Genomic DNA, 23,783 nt, shown 5'->3' on the forward strand with positions numbered 1-23,783 from the left:
TCTAGTTGGCAAATTTAAAATATTCTATCTTCAAGTGCACTAATTTGTCCTTCTGAATGATTGAATCTGCCTTTGAAACTAGAGGTTTTTCTGTTCTGGTATTGTCTTTAGCACCATAATTTCTGTTTATATTTTATAGTTTCTATTTCCTTTTTAACTTTTTATTTTACTCATGCAGTATTTTTTCTAATTGTATTTCAATGCCTATCTGTATCTTGCAGGATCTCATTGGGTTTTTTAGGAAGTATTATTTTAAATTATTTTTCAGATAATTTTTACATCTCCATTTCTTTGGGGTTAGATATTAGAGCTTAAGTTTCCTTTGGTAGTTATGTTGTCTGACTCTAGTTATTCCTATAGCCTTGCATTGGTATCTGTGCTTGAACAAACAAATCTCTTTTTTGGTCTTATTGACTGGTTTTCCAGGTTAAAGTCCTCTTCTGTTAGGTGTCTAGGCTGATGGGATTGCCTCAGAAATTACAGTTCAGTGGGATTGCATTCATGTGTCTTGGCTGATGTTGAATTGACAGTGGAGACTACAGTTGGTGCCCATTACCAGGGGCTCTAGTGGATGTGAGTCATATCTGGTCCCTGGGTGAACCAGACTGTCTCCAGGCCCTTGATCTGTGTGGGTGCTTTCAATGGGATAATGGTCCACTCTGAGATTTTAAGAGATATTTCAGATAACCATGAATGCTTATGGATATGGCTTCCTTCAGGTTTCTGGGAGGGCTCTAGTTGGATCACTGATGTGTCTCTAAGCTGGGCATACTTCCACATCTATGACTGAAATTGGCTGGAACTGAGACACAAGATTGTTTTAGGATCCACAACTGAGACTGAGATTTTCAAGGCTGTGGCTGAGATTATAGATATATGTATCTCCTAGTAGTTTCCTGGGTGAGCAGGCCTACTCTTATACAGCAGTCAAGAAGGGCTGTAGCCAGTTTATAGGGCTATTTAAAGATAAAAAATGAGATCAAGTTCAGGGTTTTACCCTATAGAAGCAATGCACAATGGGCCTCTTCCGGGTCTCCAGGTGGGCAGAGCCGCTTTCAGTGTGCCGACTAGTGGGGCCATGACCAAGATCCAGGGCCATTTGAGATACACTGTGGTAGTGAAATTGGCAAGCCTACCATGGGAACTCAGACAGGCATGTCTCCCAGAGGGACCCTGGGTAGTCAGAACTGCTATCAAACCATCTGTGAGGGGCTGAAACTGAGCTTCAAGACTACTTCACAACTGATGGTGCAGCCAGTGTTGGCAAGTCTGTTCCAGTTGTACTAGGGGTGAGAATCTAAGCAGACCTCAATGTGAGCAAGATTGCTCCAAAACTGTAGCTGAAAGGGGCTGAACCTGAGATTTAGGGCCACTTCAAGATCTGCTATGAGAGAGGCCAGCAAGCAGGTCCATGCATGTGTTCTAGCAGTTCCCTGTATAGGCAAGACAACTTCAGGACTCCAACAGAGAAGGGTCAGTACCCAGACAGGGCCCCTTCTGGATCAGATCTGAGATGGAGCCCAGTAAGACTAACCCCTTGGCATAGAGTGTTGCACCTTCCAGCGGTTCTTTCTGCCATTTGGATTGCTCTCTGACTGCAACCAAGAGGGGCTGGAATTGAGTTTCATGACCCCATCAGAATCTGCTGTGGACTGGAAGCTAGCTAGCCTACAAAGACGGCAGAAATGTGCTTGTATCTCAGCAATTTTCTGCAGGGAGTACTCCCAGACTGTGGCAAAGAGGGGCTGGAGCCATGACAGGGCTCCCTCAGGATCTGTGTGGGACTGAGAGTGGCAAGTCTGGTGAATGAGAAGCATCAAGTTATAGACAGGTGAGTCTCCCAGCAGATTCCTGTGCCTTTGGGATTATTGCCTGGCTGCAGCAGAGAATGACTAGAGCTGAGATTGGGCCTCTTCAAGATCTATTGTGGACAGAAGCTGGCATATCTCTCTCAGAGGCTCAGATTGGCATGTCTCCCAGGGGTTCTCTATGTGAGTGGGATAACTTTTAGGCTGCGGCAGAGAGGGTCTGAGGCAGAGACAGAATTCCTTCAGGATCTGCTGTGGGATAGAGTCCAGCAACCCTGTCCCAGTGGCACAAATGAATGAGTCTTTCTGGGTCGTTGATTGAGCTGTACTAAGATGGGCCATATCTGAGTGGGGCTGGAGACAAATGACATGATAACTTTTAAACCCACAGTGGAGACCAATGTCGGTGGGTTTGTCTGCCAAGGCACTAGTGTGCATGATTCTTCTGGGTTGGCCTGACAGTAGGTTCTGATAGCAGATTCAACTACTCAACTTGAGTCTACGTGCAAGCATTTTGGGGAATGAGGTTATTTCTGGGTCTGAATCCAGAGCCAAAATGAGCAGGTCTGCCACCCAGTTGTGGGTCTGCACTCTCAAAATGACCCTCTTAGGTTTGGGGCTCCATCAGAATATCAGAGAATTGCACCTTAACCCCAAGGCTCCCACAGAGAGACTTTATCCATGGATGTGTGCAGACTTCTTGTTATGGGGAATTTGAGTGAGTAATCACCTAGTCTACCATCTTTCTGACATCACCCTCCACCTTTTTTATTACTTTCACAAATGTTTTGCAGTTTTCAGTGTGAAAGCATTTTTCTTCCTTGGTAAACTTTTCCGAAGTATTTTATTATTTTGGTGCTATTATAAATGAAGTTATCTTAATTTGCTTTCCGGTTAGCTCATTTTTAGGGTATTGAAAACAATTGATTTTGTGTGTTGATTTTTTATGCTGTAACTTGACTAAATTTCTATATTACTTTTAACAGTTTGGGGAGGAGATATTTAGGGTTTTCTACATATTATGTCATCTGTAAATAGAGATAATTTTACTTCTCCTTTCCAATTTAGATGCCTTTTATATTTTTCTTGCTGAATTGCTCTGGCTACAACTTCAGTACTATGTGGAATAAAAATGTTGAAAGTAGGCATCCTGGACTTATCCCTGATATCAGAGGAAAACCTTTCAGTATTTTATCACTGAGTAGTTAGCTGTCAGATATTTTTTCCTTTTCACTTATACACACTGTTTTATTTCAGCAGAATTTAAAAATTTTGATGAATTAGTTAAATTTTATTTGAAGTAGATGAAAACTAATACATTTCCATATAAGGGATATATGTGTATATACTCATATGTGAATAGTGACATAAAGACACACAGATAGATACATACATAGATACATACATAGACAGCTTTTTTGATACTAAGAAATCTTTTCCTGTCATGAAGTTTATGACTATAGTTTTCTCTAATTATTTTCTTAGAAATTTTAAGGCCAGAGGTTTTATTTAGGACTTTGATCTATTGAAAATTAAACTTTGTATTTGGAGTGAAGAGGGGCTCAGGTACATTTTCTTTCAAATGGATACCCATTATTTTCCAGCACTGTTTTTTATTTTTTGTTTTTGTTTTTGTTTCTTTAAAGATTTTCTTTCCCCATTAAGTTAACTCAGACCTTGATTAAAAAATGTATTGATTAGATGTGGGTGGGTCTATTTCTTTACGTTCTTTTCTGTCACACTGTGTATAGGCTCATCATCATGTCAATGACTCACTATTGCCATATGCCTATGTCCTCACTAATGGTACATTAATTTATATGTATTAGGTTTATAGTAATTATTGAAATCAGGTTGTGCAGGTTCTGCAAAGTTTTTATCTTTTTTAAGATTGTTTTGCCTATTCTACATTATATGCAATTCCATATACATTTTAATGATAATTTTAATGTTGATTTCTTGAAAAGAAGCTGCTTTTAATTGGCATCAATTTGATGATAATGAACATCTTTAAAACACTGTCTTTCCATAAACACGGTATACTTCTCCATTTATTTAGGTATTTGTTGTTATTTTTCAATGTATAGATCTTGTGCAGCTTTTTTTGGACGTCTTTCTAGGTATTAGAGGTGTGATCCTATTGTAAATATATTTATTAATTTAATAGTCTAAGTGGTTACTGCTAGTATGTCAAAAGTCCACTGGTATTTCTGTTTTGACTCTCTATCATCAGACTTTTCAAAATGCACTTATTATTCTAGCAGTTCTTTCATCTTAAACTTTATATTGAAATAATGTTTGAGTCACATGAGTTGTAGGAAAAATACAGATTTCCCCTTTACTCTTTGCTTAGTTTCTCCAATAACGTCTTGCAAAACTATACTATAATATCACAAACGGGTTAGTGACATTGATATAATCCATTAACGTTATTCATATAGTCCTGGTTTTACTTGTACATGTGTTCACACACACATGCATATATGAGTATGCATGCATTTGATTCTGTACAGTTTTATCTTCTGTGTTGGCTTATGTATCCACCACCTCAGTGAAGATACACTCTTATATATACATGCACACACACACACACACACACACACATAAATGTCTATATATATATATAGCAACTGTCATTACACATGTAATATCATTAAATTGTTAGTACTAAAAAATTTCAGAGATTTTCTAGCTAAATGTCTAATTTTATAGATGATTAAGACCTGAAAATATGGGTATACTTGTCAAAGATTATATAGTAAATGAAAGAACAGACACTAAAGAAAATGCTCTTAAACTATCAATTCTACATCCATTTAACTCACCTGCAGTTTGTTGATAGTCTAATCTCCTTTACCATACAGATGAAACATAATATTCAATCAGTTTTATTATCCTATTTTTTTTTTCAATTTCATAACCACATACATTATGGCAAGGAGAATGGGACATTTTGAAGTCGTTTCAAATAGTTTTGACTCTCCCTGGAAAGAATGAGGGATAAATATAAAATACTATTGATATTTATCAGTTAAGTGTAAAAAATAGCAAAAGATCTGAGGGAAGTGAAGACAAGGGAGGTCAAACAAAGTAATCCCCCATCTTCTCCTCTTCCCTGCCCACATAATACCTCTCTTATTCAATTGTAAGGTACATGTCACTAGTATTTCAGGACTGTAACACAGTTACGGATAATAGCCTAAATAAGCAGAATGTTTGGTAAGTGTGTAGAAAAAGTTTATTACAATTTAACAAAAATGAAGGGTTTAAAAGAAGAAAAAGACAAAAACATTTATACAATCTTCAGAAGAAGCTGGCATAAGAAACAGAGTTATGGTATCATTGGTCTATTTTTTCTCTTTTCTTTTAGAAAGAATTTGACATTTCCCACCTCATCGCTTTCTATAATTGAAGCTAAGGAGTATTACTGAATTTTGTCATCGTTTTTAAAAATAACATTTTTTCTTTTGTTTAGTTTTATCTTATTCAGATGTCTGTCTATTTTTGATATCCTTTATTTAGCCTGTCTTCCCATCTTCATGGATTCAGTGTAAACGGCAATTTCAGCAGATTTGGGGATAGCCAATTTCCATTAACAGAAGAATGACTAAAAATAATAAAGAAAATTATAATAGCAGCTAACATTTATAGACCTGACTATGTAGTGGGCCTTCTCTAACTGTAATTTCAGTATAGAATTGCAGGAATCTTATATGATAGGTAATAGTGATATGAATTTACAAAATTTGACTAAGGGTCAAACTGCTAATAACTTAAGAAGTTAGGACCACAAATCCTGGTCTTTCTGACTCCAAAGTCAATGAATTTAATATATGCTACCATTACTACACATCATTAAAACAAAACTTCCCCAGAATTTAAGTATGCCCAAGTCTTGTCATGACACAGATTCATGCCTTTCCCTGCAGTGACTGAGAATCTCTAAACACTTGGATGATGGCAGCAGTTGGTCTCCCTGGATGGTCTTCACTGAGGAGCTGGTTGCAATCAGGGGTGAGTGCTGTCTGACAGATTTTCTGATCAATATTCTCTGCTGAGAACTTCTTTGAGGTAATCAGTCATGTTGGATTGATGCTCCCTTGGTAGAAGCATTAGTTGAGTGATTTGGCCAGGTCATTGTTATTTTTCCTTGTCCTTGAGATTCTATCATATTGTTATTTATCATGCATTGAATGCTAATAGCAACGAGTTTTTCTAACTTGGTGTTTGCAAGCAAATTGACTCAAACACAGTAGTTCCAATTACATTCATATGTGGTCTATATGAGTGCCAATGAAATGCAAGCAGGTTGTTCACTCGTGACTTATACAATCTACAAAAGAGGTACACGTTTATGTGGATTTGATGAAATTATTGTGCTGCAGTCATCTGTTGATTTTGAAATTTGTCATCAGCTCTGTTCTGCCTCTTATAGCCAAGCTGACCTCAATAGATGGCTTTTTATGGGCTTTCTGGGAAGCTGGGGTTTTTAGGATTCACCCAGTGGAAGCATAGGCAGGAGACTGGAGGGCAGTAAGAACATAGAAGTAAGGGCATTTGTTTCTTCCATTTTTTTCTTCTTCAAGTTTTTTTCTCTGGAAAGAAATCTGTCTTCTATAATTTTAGGACCCGTTCGGCAGACTCCCCTTGATTCTAATTTTCACTGGGCAAAGCCATGGACCTTGAGCTCTGAGGACATCGCCTTCTCTCTTATATTTTTATTCTAGAGGGTGGTAGCAGCTTACCTAATTTCTAAATTGCTTCACCACCTCCTCTGTGCCTGTCAACAATTCTATCACCTAGGTATCTAATTCCTTACAGTAACTTCCCTCTGTTTGAAAGGAGTATAGATTCTGCTTTTCTAACTGGGATTTGTTTGATGCACTTCAAAACTGGCTAGAAGCTCTTAAGTGTAGAGAATAGCTTTTGTTAGCTACTGGAAGGTGAGCTACATAATATCTAGCTGACCAGAATGGAGAATAGAGGGCTCAGAGATGGCAGATCTGTGAACTTGAGCAGGGATGAAGATACTTGTTTTTTTCCAGATAGGCCTGTTTTACACACATTGTCTGGACAAACTTATTAAATATTTATTTTATTCTTGAAGATGTCCCAGCTTGGACAACAAATCATATGGTCACTATATTGATGCTAAATGAAGTCTACAGTGACTGTGTGAGACTGAGATTCTAGGCTCAGGTGTGGCCGAGCAGACAACATCAGGCTGAGATACCTGAGATATAACAAGCCTGCAGAGATAGCAGTGGTGGTGGTGGCGGCAATGCTGAGTTAGGCTTGGCTGGTACCTAACTCCTTAAAAATTGCACAAAGAGGAGTGGGAGTAATGTGGACTGGGTCAAACAGTAATAAAATGAAAGAAAGAACTCAGCAGAGCAAGAGAAATTGAGGACTGACTGGTTTTGTGAGCTAAATGTGGCCTCATTTAAAAGCAGAGGGACCCAAAATGCAGACGACAAATGACGGCAACTCTGTGTTCACACTCGGCGTACAGAAAGTTAACTAGACACACCAGAGGCCCCTCCTCGGAAGATGGATCTGGTGCCAGTATTTTGAGTAATCCAGATTTGTCACTTCTCAGGAAGCCCCTCAGGAGAATCAAATGGAAGGGCTGTGGAAACGGGGGATTCAAATTGGGTTGGGAATTCAAACAGCAGACAGGTTGCATTTTAAAGACCAGGTCTACCCCTCCTGAGCTTTCATTCTGCCACATTCTTCACTGAATAAGAATGACTTTTCCATTTTTGCTGCCAATCGGTCGAATATTTATTCCATCTACTCCACCAAGTATTATTTTTTAAAGCACTGAACTATGGCAAGAGAAGAAAGCTTTCAAAACAAATGATTATGTTCTAGAATTTTAGGAAGGTTGGGAAGTCATTTAAAAGTTTCTTCAGAATTATTCATCTATCTCTTTAAAATATTGATCAGGTCTAGAGTTTCCTTTGCCAACTGTACTCTTTTAACAGAGGCATGGCTTTATGTGCAGTTACATTAATAATCCACAAATTTCATTTTCCAGATTCGATACTATCTTCCTTCCTTCTTTCCTTCCTTCCCTTCATATACAATTTACTATTCATAATATGCCTTTCCTGGAAAAGTGTCAGTTAAAGAAGAAGAAGTTAAATGGTAATCTATTATACCATGATGTCCACAATCTAGAAATATGTAAAGAGTTTTTTTAACAAATAACTATTGCATTAAAAAGATAAGTGCTAAAGTAGACATGTGGACAAATGATATACAATTACAAAAAAGAAAAAGGGAGAGCTAAAAATTCACATTTTTTTCTACTCTAGCCCTTCACAAAACCCATGTTTTATTGTTGCTGTTGTTATTTTGAACATAATCTTTTTATCTTCATAGTCTTACAAGGAAGGAAGGTAGTATTTTTCCTTTTTTTTTAGCTAGAAAACTGAGGATCAGAGAGATTAACTTTCCCAAGATCAAATGGAGATAATTGCAGAGCCAGAGCCCCATCTAGGCTGTGTTTCCTTACAGGTAACTGAATGGGTAACCAGAAAAGGATTTGAAGGAAAGGTGAGGCATAAGAAAGGTCTTCAGATGCTATTTATTAGGTGGCCAGATAGAGAAGAGCATTCTAGGTAGACGGAAAAACAGCAGCAAAGAGATGGTTTAAAATAAAAGGGCACATTTAGGTTAAAGGGATGAGGAAAAATTTTTACAGCTGACAAGCAAACATTAATTCTTACTAAATCATAATGTGTAGTGGAGTGGGGTGACGTGTGCTTTATTGAGCTGTTGATTTAATAAGTAATACGATACTTGAGTAAGCTGTTTCCATAAAGAGACAAATGACTTCTATATTTTTTAGAGTTTCCAGTCACTATATTGTCAACAGAGTATGCCAGGAGAGCACAAGGGAGTATTTCAGTCTCCTGGAGCATTTCATAAACTCTCCTCTAAATGCATCTTGTCTGTCAATGCATCTTGTCTGTCGGGTCCACAGCAAAATTGAAAGAAAGTAATTTATTTTCCAAAGCCTTATTGCTATTTAGAGGGAGCCTAATGCAAAACATCAAAACGAATCTCCAAACAAAGTGCTCTCTCATTATATTTGTTTATTGCTACAAAGTTAAAAGTTTCATTCAGAATTATAACATGCAGTGTAACACCACGGGGAATACCTATAGGCATCGTTGTTGTAAAGTGATTGTATCATCCTTAGGGCTCTACTGCAGTGATTATAACTTACATTTAACAGTACTTTAAGGTTAAAGTCTAGTGAAATAAAGATGTAGGAACATTTAAAAACAATAGAGCTCATATATTGAAAAACAAGAATAAGTTATGGTTTTCCAAGAAAGGGAGGCTGAAGAGTATTTTTAGCAATGGAATAGGTTGCTAAAGCAGAAAGAGTTGGTGTAGAACTATGTGAGGCATGAATGGAGTGCCTGCTAGGCATCCTAGGTCTACAACCCTTCTCCATAAAGGGCCAGATAGTAAATATCTCAGGCTTTGCTGAACAAATGGTCTCTCTTGCAACTGTTCAACTCTGCTGTTATAGCACAAAAGCCTCCACAGAAAAACAGTCATGGCTATACTTCAATACTTACAAAAAAAGTGAAAGCAGTCCATAGTGTGCTGATCTTTGTTCTAAGCCAATTAAAAGCTCATCTGATGCATGCGCCCCATTCATAGCATTGTGGTGTGTTGTACGTTAATGCATCTTATGGAAGGATGCCTTTAACCATTCACTTTCTTGTATAATTCCTTTTTCTATTGATTCTGGGTTGAACTATTTAATTTAGTTTGTTCAATGGGAATTCAGCAAATGTGACATTAATAGAAGCTAAATAAGTACTTGTGCCTCAGTACTTGCCTTCCTGGAACTCACATGTCACATATTAAGAAGCCTGGTCTAGACTGCTCTATGATGAGTTACCACATGGAGAGAGATACCCAGCCAAAATGCAACTTAAGTCTAGACAAGTTCATAAGACCATCCTAGACCCTCTAGCCTCAGTTGAGCCTCCAGATGCTATAGCTATATGAGTGAACCCATAAAGGACCAGCAGAATAATTGCCTTTCTGAGTTCAGCCAGTCCACAGAATTTTGAGAAAAAAATCCCACTAAGTTTTGAGGTGACTTGTTGTGTAGTGATAGATAACTGATAAATTAACTTTTACCACTTACAATCACGATATTTCATGATACTCTTAAAATCAGGTATGCAGTATGAAATTTGAAACTAGTAGACTAGGATTTGAATTTAGGGACTCAGCATCACCAATGCTGTGACCTAAAGTTAGGCTCACACCTGTTTACCTCTCACTTTCTCATCTGAAAAATGAATATATTAACAGCACACAGAGCTGCCATCTTCCCTGTGATCATCTTTAATGCAGCACCTAACATGGATCAGAAAATGTGCTGGATGCCTTATGGTTCTTATCACTAATTTTCAGAATTACCACTTAAATATAAGAGTTTATATTAAGTGTGTAAGTGTTTATATAAGTATATAAGAGTTTATGTAAGTATATAAGAATTTATATAAACGTGTATTTTAAATATTGCCTAATTTTGCCATAGTCCCTTTCAAAGTAGTTCCAACAATTTGCAATATAGCCAGTGATGTGATTCTCCAAATACTCATCTTTCTGTATATCATAACAATTTTGTGTATCATAGCAATCTGTTCTGTATATCATAGCAATTTTGAAAATGTACCACACTGATAATTAAAAATGGTATATTGGGGTTTTAATTTGCATTTAAGTTTATTAACATCTTTAGACATATTTATAAGACATTTTAATTTATTTTTCAATGAATTCCCTTTTGAGATCCTCAATTTTTTCTAAGCATCTAAAACTTTAGTAATAGATTTTAAAGTAAATTAGCCCTTTCCCATCTGATATGATTTGGCTGTGTCCCTCTCCACCAAATCTTATCTTGAATTGTAGTTCCCATAATCCCCACGTGTCATGAGAGGGACCAGGTAGAGATAATTGAATCAAGGGTGTGGTTTCCCCATCCTGTTCTCATAATAGTGAATTAATTCTCACCAGATCTGATGGTTTTATAAGGGGCTTCCCCTTCACTGGGCACTAATTCTTCTCTTTTCTGATGCCTTGTGAAGAAGGACATGTTTTGCCTCCCCTTTTACTATGATTATGTTTCCTGAGGCCTCCCCAGGCATGTTGAACTGTGAGTCAATTAAACCTCTTGTTTATAAATTACCCAGTTTCCGGCAGTTCTTTACAGCAACATGAGAACAGACTAATATACCATCTTTGTGGAAAATAGCTTTTGACCCATGATGTTTGTGTTGGGCTTGACATTTTGTCCATTTGAGGATGCAGAATATATTAATGTTTTATGTAGTCAAATTTAGCAATATATCTATCATTTTGTGCTTTTTGGCTGTATTACTCAGAGAGGCCTTTCTCATCAATATTTTCATTAATATTTTATGTTTTCTTTTATATCATTTATTATTTTGCTCCTTAATACTTAAGTATTTTATTTATTATTTTTCACATAACAAACAAAAGAAGGGTTGGGCACCGTGACTCACATCTATGATCCCAGTGCTTTGGGGGACTGAGGCAGGAGGATTGCTGAGGCCAGGAGTTTGAGGCCGGCCAGCCAGCCTGGACAACAAGCATGACCCATCTCTACAAAAAAAAAAAAAAAAAAAAAAAAAAAAGAAAGAAAACATAGCCAGACACAGGGGCATGCACCTGTAGGCTCAGCTACTCAGGAGTCAGAGGTAGGAGGATTACTTGAGCCCATCTGACTTCAAGGTTGCTGTGAGCTGTAATTGCACAGCTGTCCTCCAGCCTGGAAGACAGAGCAACACCTTGTCTCTAACCAAAAAAGAAAGGAAAAAAAAAGAAACAGAGGAAGGAAACAATAAGAAATATTAGGGTTAGGGTGTTTAATTTACTTAGTTTGGGGATTTTTTAGCCCTCCTTCCTATGCCTCCCACCACAGATTGCAGCTAGTAATTTTGATGCTATTCATTCTTTCTCCACTTCTCATACTTAGCTGGGAATGTTTTAGAATTTGATGTTCTATCCTAATGATCTGTCTCTCTCGAGGACTAAAATATAAAATTATTCTAAGTGCTGGAGTTTGATCACACCTTTTGATAGTTAATACGCTAGTCTTCTCTTAAATTTTTTCCCTTCAAACTTTAAATGCTAATGTCACATATTTTCCCATATAAATTTTGGAATCAAATCACCTAGTTTCAGGAAAAAATAAATGTTTTTTTTTTATTGTGTCACATTAGGTTCACTGATTAGTTTAGAGAGAAATATCATTTTTACAATTCCAACTCTTGCTATCCAATCATAAAATATGTCCTTCCATTTATTCATGTCTTCTCTTATGTTCCTCGAAAGAGTCCTAAATTTTATTCATGTGTTTTCTGAATCCCTGAAGTTCCACAGGTATTTAATTTTCTGCTACTGTTGCTGTTGCACTCCCTGTTATTGCTGAAATGTGTTCTTCGTATGATATATCCTAGCTTGTTATCATTTGTGTAAAGGGACACCATTGAGTCATTATTTGCCAGTGACATTACTCTGTATTATTATTATTACTAATGTTTTTCCTAATTTCATAACAAGTGAGTTGGAAATAATTAAAATTTACTGTTTCTACTTCCTCTCAACACAGTAATCCTGCTGGCTGCTGGTTCAGTGCTAAGCACTTGAACTCTGGGACTAGACTGCTTGTGCTCAAAATCCTTACTTTACACTTACGTTTCTTGACTTCTCTAGGGTTCAGTTTTCTCATCTGTAAAATGGAGATAACAATAGTACCTTCTTCATAGGGGTGCTGGAGTACTGAGCAAGTTAATGTACGTAACATATTTAGACCAATGCTTTACATTTAATAAAGACTCAGTTGGTGTTATCTCTCTTTATTATCTCTGGTACTCAGTTTCATCAGTATCACAGCAATAGGAGTGCCTACTCTGACTTGCCTTTGAAGGGTAATTTAACGGTTTTGTGATGTGGTGTAAATGAAAGTGCTTTGCAAATTGACACTATAAAAACGCAAGATAATTGTAAACTGCCAGAACACAAGTGCATTTTTTTTTTTTATTTAGCTAGCACTTACTATGTCCTGGTAGAATTAGGGAAAAATGTAAAACCCAGATTCAGGTCTTATCTCATTTATTAAGAAGTTTTTCATTTTGTCTTCCATGGGATTAAATCTAGATGTGAGATCCAGATCACTGACTGGCAATTCTTTCTCTAGGTAGTGCCAGAGAGAAATAGTGATGATGATTATTTTTGTGAACAGACCAAGTGTCCCTTTACTGTAGTCTGGTTTTGTATGCAGAGCTGGAAGGAAACATACATGGTTAATACCTAAGAGATCTCAGTATCTATCTCGTGCCAGACACTCTGCTAACTATTCACTACATTTTCTATTTCACACAAAATTTAATAAGTAGGACATATTATCATCTTTAGTCCACAGATAAGTTTGTTGTTTTAGAAAGTTTCAATAAATTAACCAGACTCATACATATAAAAGGCAGAAACTGGGACCTCCATCCTCTGAATCCAGGATCTGTACTCTTATACACTTCTTTAGACTAGGACAGATGTGGTATGGCTTTTCTGCCTCCATTTCCTAAGCCATTTCTCCTATTTCCTTTAGAAATTTAGTACCCATAGTATCTATTCTGAATATAAGTATTTGGTCTTCAGAAATAACCTGGCATTGGTCATTTATATCTGAATATCAAGTGCAATCTGGTAACTTTTCATAGGATGAGAAGAAGGGAAAGGAGAATTAGCAATTAACGATCCTATAACATCCATTTAATTGCCTCTTAGAGGTAAGTTCTTCAAGTTTACTTTATCATTACAAATGAAGACACTGAGACACACAGTTAATAAGTCATTTGTTCAATGTCACACAGCTCAGTTCTGTGACAATGACTTAGATTTAAGTCACTGAGACTTAATTTTCTCTGAAAAATTGAAAGTGGTGTGTCCTGTTAAAGGAATGTTAGATGTTACAGTTTCTCATTTGCCTTTCTGAGAGCACAACAGAGTAAGCCAGTTTGCATTAGATGGTCACCTCGACTTGGTTCTTGCTGCTGCTTTCAATATCTTGTAGATTCGAATTCTTAGCAGTTAAGAAGCATGTGCTGCATTGACCTTATATTAGTGGTATAAAAGCAAGAGATGGTTAAAACTCTGACCTGCAGGTTGGAAGTACATTCACATTAGACCTATCCCACTTGTCCCTGGAATCTTGAGAAAATGCACAACATTAAAGGAAATTTGTGAGTGGTAAAAGACATAGAAAAAAATTTTAATTCAACGCATTATACTTCAATTATCGGCAGAATTCTTCCCTACTAGGATTTTATGACTACAATTGTATCAATCATCATCATAAATAGGGTACCCTGCAATAATAATAATGATAATATTTCCAGCACTATGAAGTAGAGACTATTATTATTCTCTGCATTTATATTATTAGGTAAGGAAACTGAAACTGAGGTTGTGTAACTGGCCCTAAGTCACTTGGCTAGTAAGCTGGAATTTGTGATCAGCCTGATTTCAGAGCCCACTACAATGCCGTATACCTACTTTTTCAAAATGGCTTTAGCCTGTTTTGTTGTTGAAGGTGATGATATTGTTGTGATTTTTAATACTCATTGTAAACATTCCATAAGTCCTGACATGCAAAAAAAAATTAATTAAATCTAAGTTACCAGTTACATAATGTAGGTTGTTTTCCATTTTTGTATATTGTTCTGTCATTGACTGCATATTAGAAATAACATTTTCTTACTACTATTTTAATTTTATAACTTTTCTTTGTAAGTTCCTGTCTTTTCTGTAATGTATACTAATATATTATAATGATTATGCTTACATGTTTGCAAAATTCACCATTTGGTGTTGTGCTCTTTTATTCCTTTTTATTATATTTTATAGGGTCTTTTGCTTTAAATTCTTTTTGAACTGAATTTATTACAGTTAATATCACATAGTCCTTGCATTCTTAATCTTTATGCTTGCCTGTATGTATGTAATAATTTTCTTACTAAAATTTATTTTTATCTATTCAAGATGCATAAATTTTTTACTTGCAGTTTGCATTTTTGAAGGGAGGGTAATATTTTTATTTTATTTAATTAGGAAGTAATCGATATACAACATAGCACAATGTTTTTAAGTATACACGTTGATAAATTTTGTTAAATACATGCTTTTGCATGACCAAAACCTACATTAATGTATGTAACATCCAACCACCAGAGAAGTGCCTTTGAGCCTTTTTCCAATCATACATCCTAAGACAACTTCTGTTTTGACTTCTCTTCTTATACATTAGTTTTGCATGTTCTTTAACTTTTTGTTAGATAGCATCATATTTTAGCATCATGTTTACACACACTTTTATGTGTGGATTCTTTTTGCTCACCACAATGTTTCTTAAGTTCATTTATGTAGCTGTGCATATCAGTAGATTGTAATTTTAAGTGTTTTTAAAAACTTTTTTTTTACTTTTGCTTAATAGTGTTTCATCGTATAAATATACCACCAGTTTTTAATCTGTTCATTTTTTGATGGGCATTTGGATTATTTGGATTATTGCCAGTTCTTGGCTGTTACGATTACTACTACTATGAAAATTCTTATGTAAGGCTTTTTGTGATTACATGCTTTTACTTCTATTGAGAAATTACATCAGAATGGAATTCCTGGGACATAGGTACAGTTGTCCCTCAGTATACTCAGGACGTTGGTTTTAGGAGCCCCAAGTACACAATAATCAGCACCTATGCAAGTCCTATATTTTAGTTCAGAGTTTGGTTGAAAAAAATCTGTGTATAATAGATCTATACAGTTCAGACCTGTGTTATTCATGGGTCAACTGTAATTGAATGTTGTTTTACTAGAAATTTCCAAGCAATTTTTAAAAGTGGTTGTACTTTTTACCTCCCACCATCAACACTTGGAAGTCAAGTTGCTCCACATCCTCTTTAACATTTGTCCCATATTTCATAGTTGTTCTTTTTTACCACTCTATGTATGAAATCATTTATTTCTGTGTTTTTAATTTGCATCTTTCTGATGACTAAGCATGTTGAGCATTTTTCTCATAGACTCATTGAACAGTAATATATATTCTTATTGAAGACATATTCAAGTATTTGACACTATGTTCCCTTACCTGTATTGTATGTTGTAGTGGACCTGAAAGATATGCCATCTAGATCCCTCTTTAAGAGAGAACATTGGATACATCAGGGTTTGATTCAACTGCAGAGGGCTGTCTGATAAAAGGACACATCCTTCCTGTGGATGGCCTATACCCAAAGACTGATAAAAGGGGTTTAAAGATGTGCCCATTTTAGCTCAGTTCAGACAACTCTGAGCCAAATGTGCTTCAGGGTTGCCCTTCAGATTGGCTGAGCCTTATTAGGCCTGCATCACAATTTGGCTTCCCCTTTTGCAAAATATTTCTGTTTCTTCTTCCTTTTCTCAGGAAGTTGATCCCTAATATATATTTACATATTAAAACCTCTATCTTAGTATCTGTGTCCTAAAAAAAAAGTCACCCACAATTATTTTTACAGTGAGATGTTTGAGAAATTAAGTGTGAAGATAAGGGTTAGTTAAAAATTATTTATCACCAATCTGGTCACGTAGACTCATCACTGGTGGTCAGTATAGTACAGACAGATCTTGGTACTAGGTAGTGTCAAACTGGGACCAGGCACCCAAAATTTGACAGTCAGAGTAACTGAGCTCTGGAGGAAGTAAAACACTAAATCCATGCAGTTCTGATATGCCGAGTTTGAGACTTTGGATAGAAAATAATGGGAACCTTGAGTGGGTGTCCGTTAAAATTTAAAAAGGTCAAACTCTGAACCTGCAGAAGTGGCCCATACTTTGCTATTAATATCTAACACATCCTCATTATAAAAAGGCCAGGAAGAGGCTTTTACTTCTAACATTTCTGTATCCCCCTTATAATCTACCCCACTACACTTCCTGGCTCCTAGGTAAGCCACAACTGACAGTAGCAAAGTCATTGCAAAACTTGGCTCACTGACCAAAATGGGGTTACTAGGGCCCACAAATAATAAAAACTCTATGGTAACACTTAGCTTCCAGAACTTAGATAGTTAAAATTATCATAATGAGAGGTAGGGTTGAAGTGGAAGACAAATGGCCTGACCTACACAGACTTACGGGGATGTTTAAAAAACAGAGTTTCTAAGGGCAAAATAGATGAGTAGCCAACAAACAATACTCAACTTGTAACATTAGAAAATAATTACAGGCCTGGTGCGGTGGCTCACACCTGTAATCCTAACACTTTGGGAGGCCGAGGTGGGTGGATCACGAGGTCAAGAGATTGAGACCATCCTGGCCAACATGGTGAAACCCCATCTCTACTAAAAATACGAAGATGAGCTGGGTGTGGTGGCACATGCCTGTAGTCCCAGCTACTCGGGAGGCTAAGACAGGAGAATCGCTTGAACCCTGGAGGCAGAGGTTGCAGTGAGCCAAGATCATGCCACGGCACTCCAGCCTGGTGACAGAGGGAGACATCATCTTAAAAAAAAAAAAAAAAATTACAAAGCGATGTCCAGAAGGGTGAGGACAGTCACCTCAATTAAAAAAAAAAAAGGCATGATCCTTTGGCAAATTTCTGTACTTGAGCCAGTTTAAAGACCTGTAGCATATTTACTAAAGAGGCGTCTGAGTCCCCTGAATAAAGAGTCCTGCCACAGCATGGCAAGTAGAGTACCATTTCTCCCAGTCTTTCCCCAAAGGGAACTGTGGACATTTATCAGTTAGCATCACACCAGGGAAAGGAGAATAGCACATTTCACATACTCTTAGACACAGGATGAGGTGGTGGTCTGAGCTTACATTGATAACTGAAGATCTGAAGCATCATCATGGCCCTTCTATTTGAGAGAAACCCTTGGTGGCCAGACTATGAATTAAGTCCTGACCCAAAGTTAGGGTGAACATAGCATTACTTGGTCTATGAACCACATCAGTGATCATTTTCCCACTCCCAAAGTATATGCTTGGAATTGACATACTTGACAGTTGCTGCAACCCCTGCATTGGTTCCTTGGCTGGTAGTGTAAGAGCGCTCATGGAGAAGGCCAATATAATTTTTCAAAACTAGATCCTTTCCTTCTTCTGTGGTCTGTTTGTCTTCCCCCCACATTTGTAAGTTGAAATTCTAACCCCCAAGGTGATGGTATTAGGAGGTGAAGACTTTGGGAAGTTTTTGTGTCATGAGGGCAGAGTCCTTATGAATGGGATTAGTGTCCTTACCTTATAAAAGAGGTTTAAAGGAGATCATTTGTCCCTTCTACCATGTGACAATGTAACTAGAAGTCACTGTCTATGATAAACAGTTCCTCACAGATGTCGAGTCTCTCAGCAACTTGATCTTAGACCTTTTAGCCTCCAGAATTGTGAGTAATACTTTTCTGGTGTTTATAATCAAACTGGTCTGTGGTAATTTGTTATAGCAGGCCAAACAGTCAAGACACCCTTGCAGTCAAAAGAATGGATCAAAAACAAATTGCATGTCAGGTGAGATGACTGAAAACAGTGTCTCCCTTAAAGTACTAATGGATGCAGAAGCTGTGGGCCCTGACACATATCCATGTAATTTGTAAGTCTGGCCCTTGCACAATGCAGATGGATCCTGGAGCTTGCAGTTATCTGTGAATGTTACCTTATAGATCAAATAAGACTTTGCATACATGATTAAGTTAATAATTTTGAAATGAGAGATTTCTCTAAATTATACTGATAGGTCCAATGTAATTGTGAAAATCCTTATATAAGGAACACAGGAGGAGTTAGAGAGAGGGAAAAAGACTATATTGAGGGAAGCATAGACAAGGTGGTAGCTTTGAAGATGAAGGAAGGGGCTACAAGCCAAGCAATACAGGCAAAAGCTGAAGAAGGCAAGGAAAGGGATCTACCTCCAAAAGTCTCGGTAAGAAACCATCTCTACCAGCACTTTGACATTAGTCCAGTGAAATTGATTTCAGACTTTTGACACTTAGACGTGTAAGATAATAAATTTATGCTATTTTAACTCATTATGTATACTTTAATTTGTTACCATAGCCACTGGAAACTAATATAGGATTTACTTTTAGCACTTTAAAGATGCTATTCCACTTTTAAGACTGTATAATGAAAAATAAGTCAACATTTGTATCCTTGTTCATGGTACAAAATGTCTTTTCCTCTAGCTGCTTTCACATTTTTATTTTAGTTTTCAGAAGTCTGATTATTAAATTCATTAACATTTTATTTCTCTGTTGTATTAGTTCATTTTCACCCTGCTAATAAAGACATACCTGAGACTGGGTAATTTATAAAGGAAAGAGGTTTAATGGACTCACAGTTCCACATGGCTGGGGAGGCCTCACAATCATGGTGGAAAGCAAAGGAGAAGTAAAGGCATGTCTTATGCAGTGACAGGCAAGAGAGTTTGTGCAGGGGAACTCCCATTTATAAAACCACCATGTCTCTTGAGACTACTCACTATCACAAGAACAGTATCGGGGAGTCCACCCCCATGATTCAATTACCTCCACCTGGCCCTGCTTTTGATATGTGGGGATTATTACAATTCAATGTGAGATTTGGCCAGGGTGTGGGGGGGGACACAGTCAAACCACATCGTCTGTATTTATCCTGCTTGGCATACACTGAGCTATAGATTAGTGGTTTTAATAACATTGGGAATATTTCACTCAATATTGTTTGAAATATATTTGCTTGCACTATTTTCTCTTTTACTCCTTTATGAAACCCGAATTCCATATGTATTACACTGTTTAATACTATTTTATAATTCATCAAAATTCTGCCGGTTTTAAAAATCACTTTTCTTTTGATTAATTTTGATTACTTTGACTTCCTGTTCACAAATTCTTTTTTATACATTGTATAATTAACCATTACCATCGTTACTACTATTTTCTTTTTTTTAATTTCAGCTATCACATGTTTTACTTCCAGGAGCTTCGTCTAGTTATTAAGGCTTTTTTTTTTTAATCAGTTTGACATTCTTCATATTTTTCTGCAAATTCTTGACTTTTCCTACAAATTTTTTAAACATGTTTGACATAGTTACTTGAAAGTTCTTGTCTTCTCATTTCAACATTTAGGATATATAAAGATCTATTTTTACTAATTTTCTCTTGACTATAGGTCATATTTTTCTTCTCTTCTGAATTCCTAGCAGTATTTTGTTCCGTGCTTGTATTCTGAATCATATATTGAAAGATTTGAAGTTCTTTTATCTTCTTTTGTAGAATGCTGGATGTTGTTCTAGTGGGCAGTTAAATTATGGAAGGATTGTCTTGGTCCTGTGGTAACTTGAGTTTAGGCTTTTGAGCACTATTTAAATTTTGCCTTCGGCTTAGGATGTTCTTATTCTTAAATCATGGTGCTTCTGGAATTTCAGTGGAAAGCTAGAGGGATTTATCAAAACCCTCTCCAAAGCACTTGGACAAAGCACGAAGGATGGCTTTTACTAATTCTGCTCAACGCTTATAGTCTCTTAGTTGTTGCTTTCAACTGTATTCCTTGGATTCATTACCTGTATACACACATTTCTGGAGTCAGATAAGAATTAAGATGATTTTCTGTACAGATTTTGGAGCAGCTCCTTCTAAAACGTCTTTCTGGTATACCCTCCCTGAATTTCTAGTTGCTTTAGTAATCCCAAAATGTAACCCCTTAATTATTTGTCCTAATAAGGCTATTACTTTCTGCTTGAGCTCTCTTACCCTTGAACTTTCTGGACTAGAGTGTACCCTCAGAGGGAATTCAAGCTTAAAACAAAAATAAGAAAAAAAAAAACACCCCAAAGCCTCAAATAGCCTTTTGAACCCATTCACCCTCGTTAAGAACATTTTCTAACTCTCACTGATGCACACATTAACACTGGCTTAGTTGTGCACATAATTAGGTCATTTCAGAGCATATTCCATCAGAAAACCCCATCAACTTCTCGATCACATGGTTTTGCTTCTCTGTTTAGCACACCACAGTGGCTAGTTATAAATAATCTCCGGCTTCTTTGATCATCTCCCCTTAGGAACAATACAGGAAACTCCATATCACCCTGTGGTCTGCATAACCTTTTCTGTGGTCTGCATAACCTTTTCTTTCTAGTTCTGTAGCATATTTATGATTATACTCAAAACATTTGACTCATAATGTGCACATGATCAAATACAATTTCTCCCACTACAGAGAAATGTTATTCTCATAAAACTAGGATTTTTCATAGAAATTCAAGTTTGTGTGAGAGGTGGGGCACACATTAAGAAACTAGTATTTGGCCAGGTGCGGTGGCTCACACCTATAACCCCAGCACTCTGGGAGGCCAAGGTCGGGGGATCACCTAAGGTCAGGAGTGCAAGACCAGCCTGGCCAACGTGGTGAAACCTCATCTTTACTAAAAGTACAAAAATTAGCTGGGCATGGTGGTGGTGGCCTCCCAGCTACTCGGGAGGCTGAGGCAGGAGAGGTGCTTGAACTCCCAGGTGGCAGAGGTTGCAGTGAGCTGAGATCTTGCCATTGCACTCCAGCCTGGGCGACCGTAGCGACACTCCATCTCAAAATAAGAAAAAAAAAAAAGAAACTAGTATTTAACTTCTTTATTTAAATTCTTCTATCTAATTTTAGGAGCCAGTTGCTAAAGATAATCTGTACTGTAATAAGCATAATAATAGTAGTGATAAGCAATTGCTATAAATAAAAATAGTGATAAAAGGATTAGATTTAGCCTAGCAAATTTAAACCTAATAAGACCATTAATATTAATAAAAGCAGCTAATGTTTATTGGGTGTTCACAGTGCTCTAAAAATTTTATTTAGCTAAATCTCTTATTAAGCCGGTGAAATAATGAGATTTATAAAAACATTAAAATATCATTTAGTTCATTTCTGCAAATATAAAACGACTATGACATAGTAGTCACACACATTTTATAGTCCATTTATCTACTAAAATTTTGTTAAATATACTGATTCTTATATATACAGGGTAGAATAAAGCATTCCTGAGGTCCTCTCTAATGAGAGACTGAAATATAAACGAGTATATTACAATGGAGTATGTTATGCACAATTGCATACAAAGTATAAAAGTCATATGGACAAAACAGGAAAAACTGGTTGAAATGTTTAACTTTTCAGAAAGAAAGAATTAAAATATTCAGTGAATGTTTCCTGGAGTAGATAAGTGTCAGATCAATTCATGTTCAAAATTACATAAATACATCTACTTCCTCTCCCTTCCCTCACCCTCATGTACATGAAGTGTACTTCCTAGCTCCAAGATCTTGTGTTTGGCTAGCTGGATTTGCTCTGGCCAATGGACGTTACCAGAGGTGACCCAAAGAAAAGCATAAATGCTGTTGAATGGTTGAGTTTACTTCCTGGAGCTCCTGAGTTTCATTATGAAAAGAACATGCTTCAGTTAATCATAATCTAAAAAGGATGTGGAACAGTGCTGAGCCCAACCTGCATCTTGGTGGCAAGCCCAGCTAGTTAAGCCTGAATTAACCAAGTCCCAGTGGACTGGCAAATGTGTGAGACTAAATACTTCTGATGTATGCCACTAATATTTTGTGGCTATCTGTTTTATAGCAAAACCTGACTGATAGGGTTAACCAGTAGATTAATGCTCTTCATCACAAAACATATTTAATTCAATATATCAATTATCTTGCAAAGATTTCAGTTGAACACTTATCATGCTATTAGTTCCATCACATTATTGCTTGTGTATTTTTCTACTATGTACATGACTTACCTCTGTAATTATATAATGTTTTATTTCTTCCTAGGGTAAAGGGAGATACCAAAACTTCCCACCTAGATACAGAGTTGCATGTTTTTTTTCCATCTATAATAAGCAGGGGTAAGAAAATATAAACAGAAATATGTGAAAATACATCATCAGCAAAATATCTTCTTTTGAGTCAAGTTTAGCTTACACTGAAAAACTCAGCAATTGGCTCTTACAAGATCTGATACTATGCATACTTTCAAGCTATCACTTGGGTTTACTACAGAAAATACTTGAGGAATTTAAAAAAGTAACATTTTGTTAATACAACTCATGTTTTTAGTGTGAACACATGTTATTTTAAAATTCTTTATTCTGACAGATTCTTATTTTTCAAAAAGCAGCTAAAAGTGCCAAGGGAGATAATAAATGAATTTACCTCCCTTCAGCTATCTCTTTTTGACCTTTATCAAAGTCCACTTTCTTCTCCTTTGGGGAAGAAAAAATGATTCATACTGTCCCCTCAACCAAGAAAAAAATCCGAGGAAAGAACAAGAAAAAGGAACCTTTCATCTGATGATAAAACAGTAACTGATTGCACTATTAAGTAACCTATACAAACCTGGCAGAAAAAGGGGAGAGAAAAGATATTTTCTCGAGAAATATTCCCGAAGGTTTGATATTAATCAAAGCAGGTGTGATTCAGAGAAAGAAGAACAAAGGTCTGAGGAGAGATAGGCCATAGGGAGGCCTCACGGGCAGTACCCTGAGAATTTTAAAGTGTTTTAAGAATATATTCTCTTGTATGGTACATCCCATTAATCAGGTCACATGAATGCTTTATAAATTAACGCAAAATTGTGTTAGCTTTGAGGAAGATAGCCAACAAAAGCTCCTAGCACTCTTTCCCTACACACACACACACACACACACACACACACACACACACACACACACACAATGAATAATAAGCAGCTGCATTTTAATCAAAATAGCTAACAGTAAGTACTTTAGAAGAGCAAAGGAGCAGCAAAAATCCTGTAAAGCACAGAAACCCAAGACGACTTCTTAGAGGAGAGCACACCTTGCCTCTGCCACTCCATTCCCCAATTCTGGATCAGCCAAAACCAGGA

The sequence above is a fragment of the Nomascus leucogenys genome, chromosome 20 (assembly GCF_006542625.1).
Source record: "Nomascus leucogenys isolate Asia chromosome 20, Asia_NLE_v1, whole genome shotgun sequence".
Lineage (NCBI taxonomy): Eukaryota > Metazoa > Chordata > Mammalia > Primates > Hylobatidae > Nomascus > Nomascus leucogenys.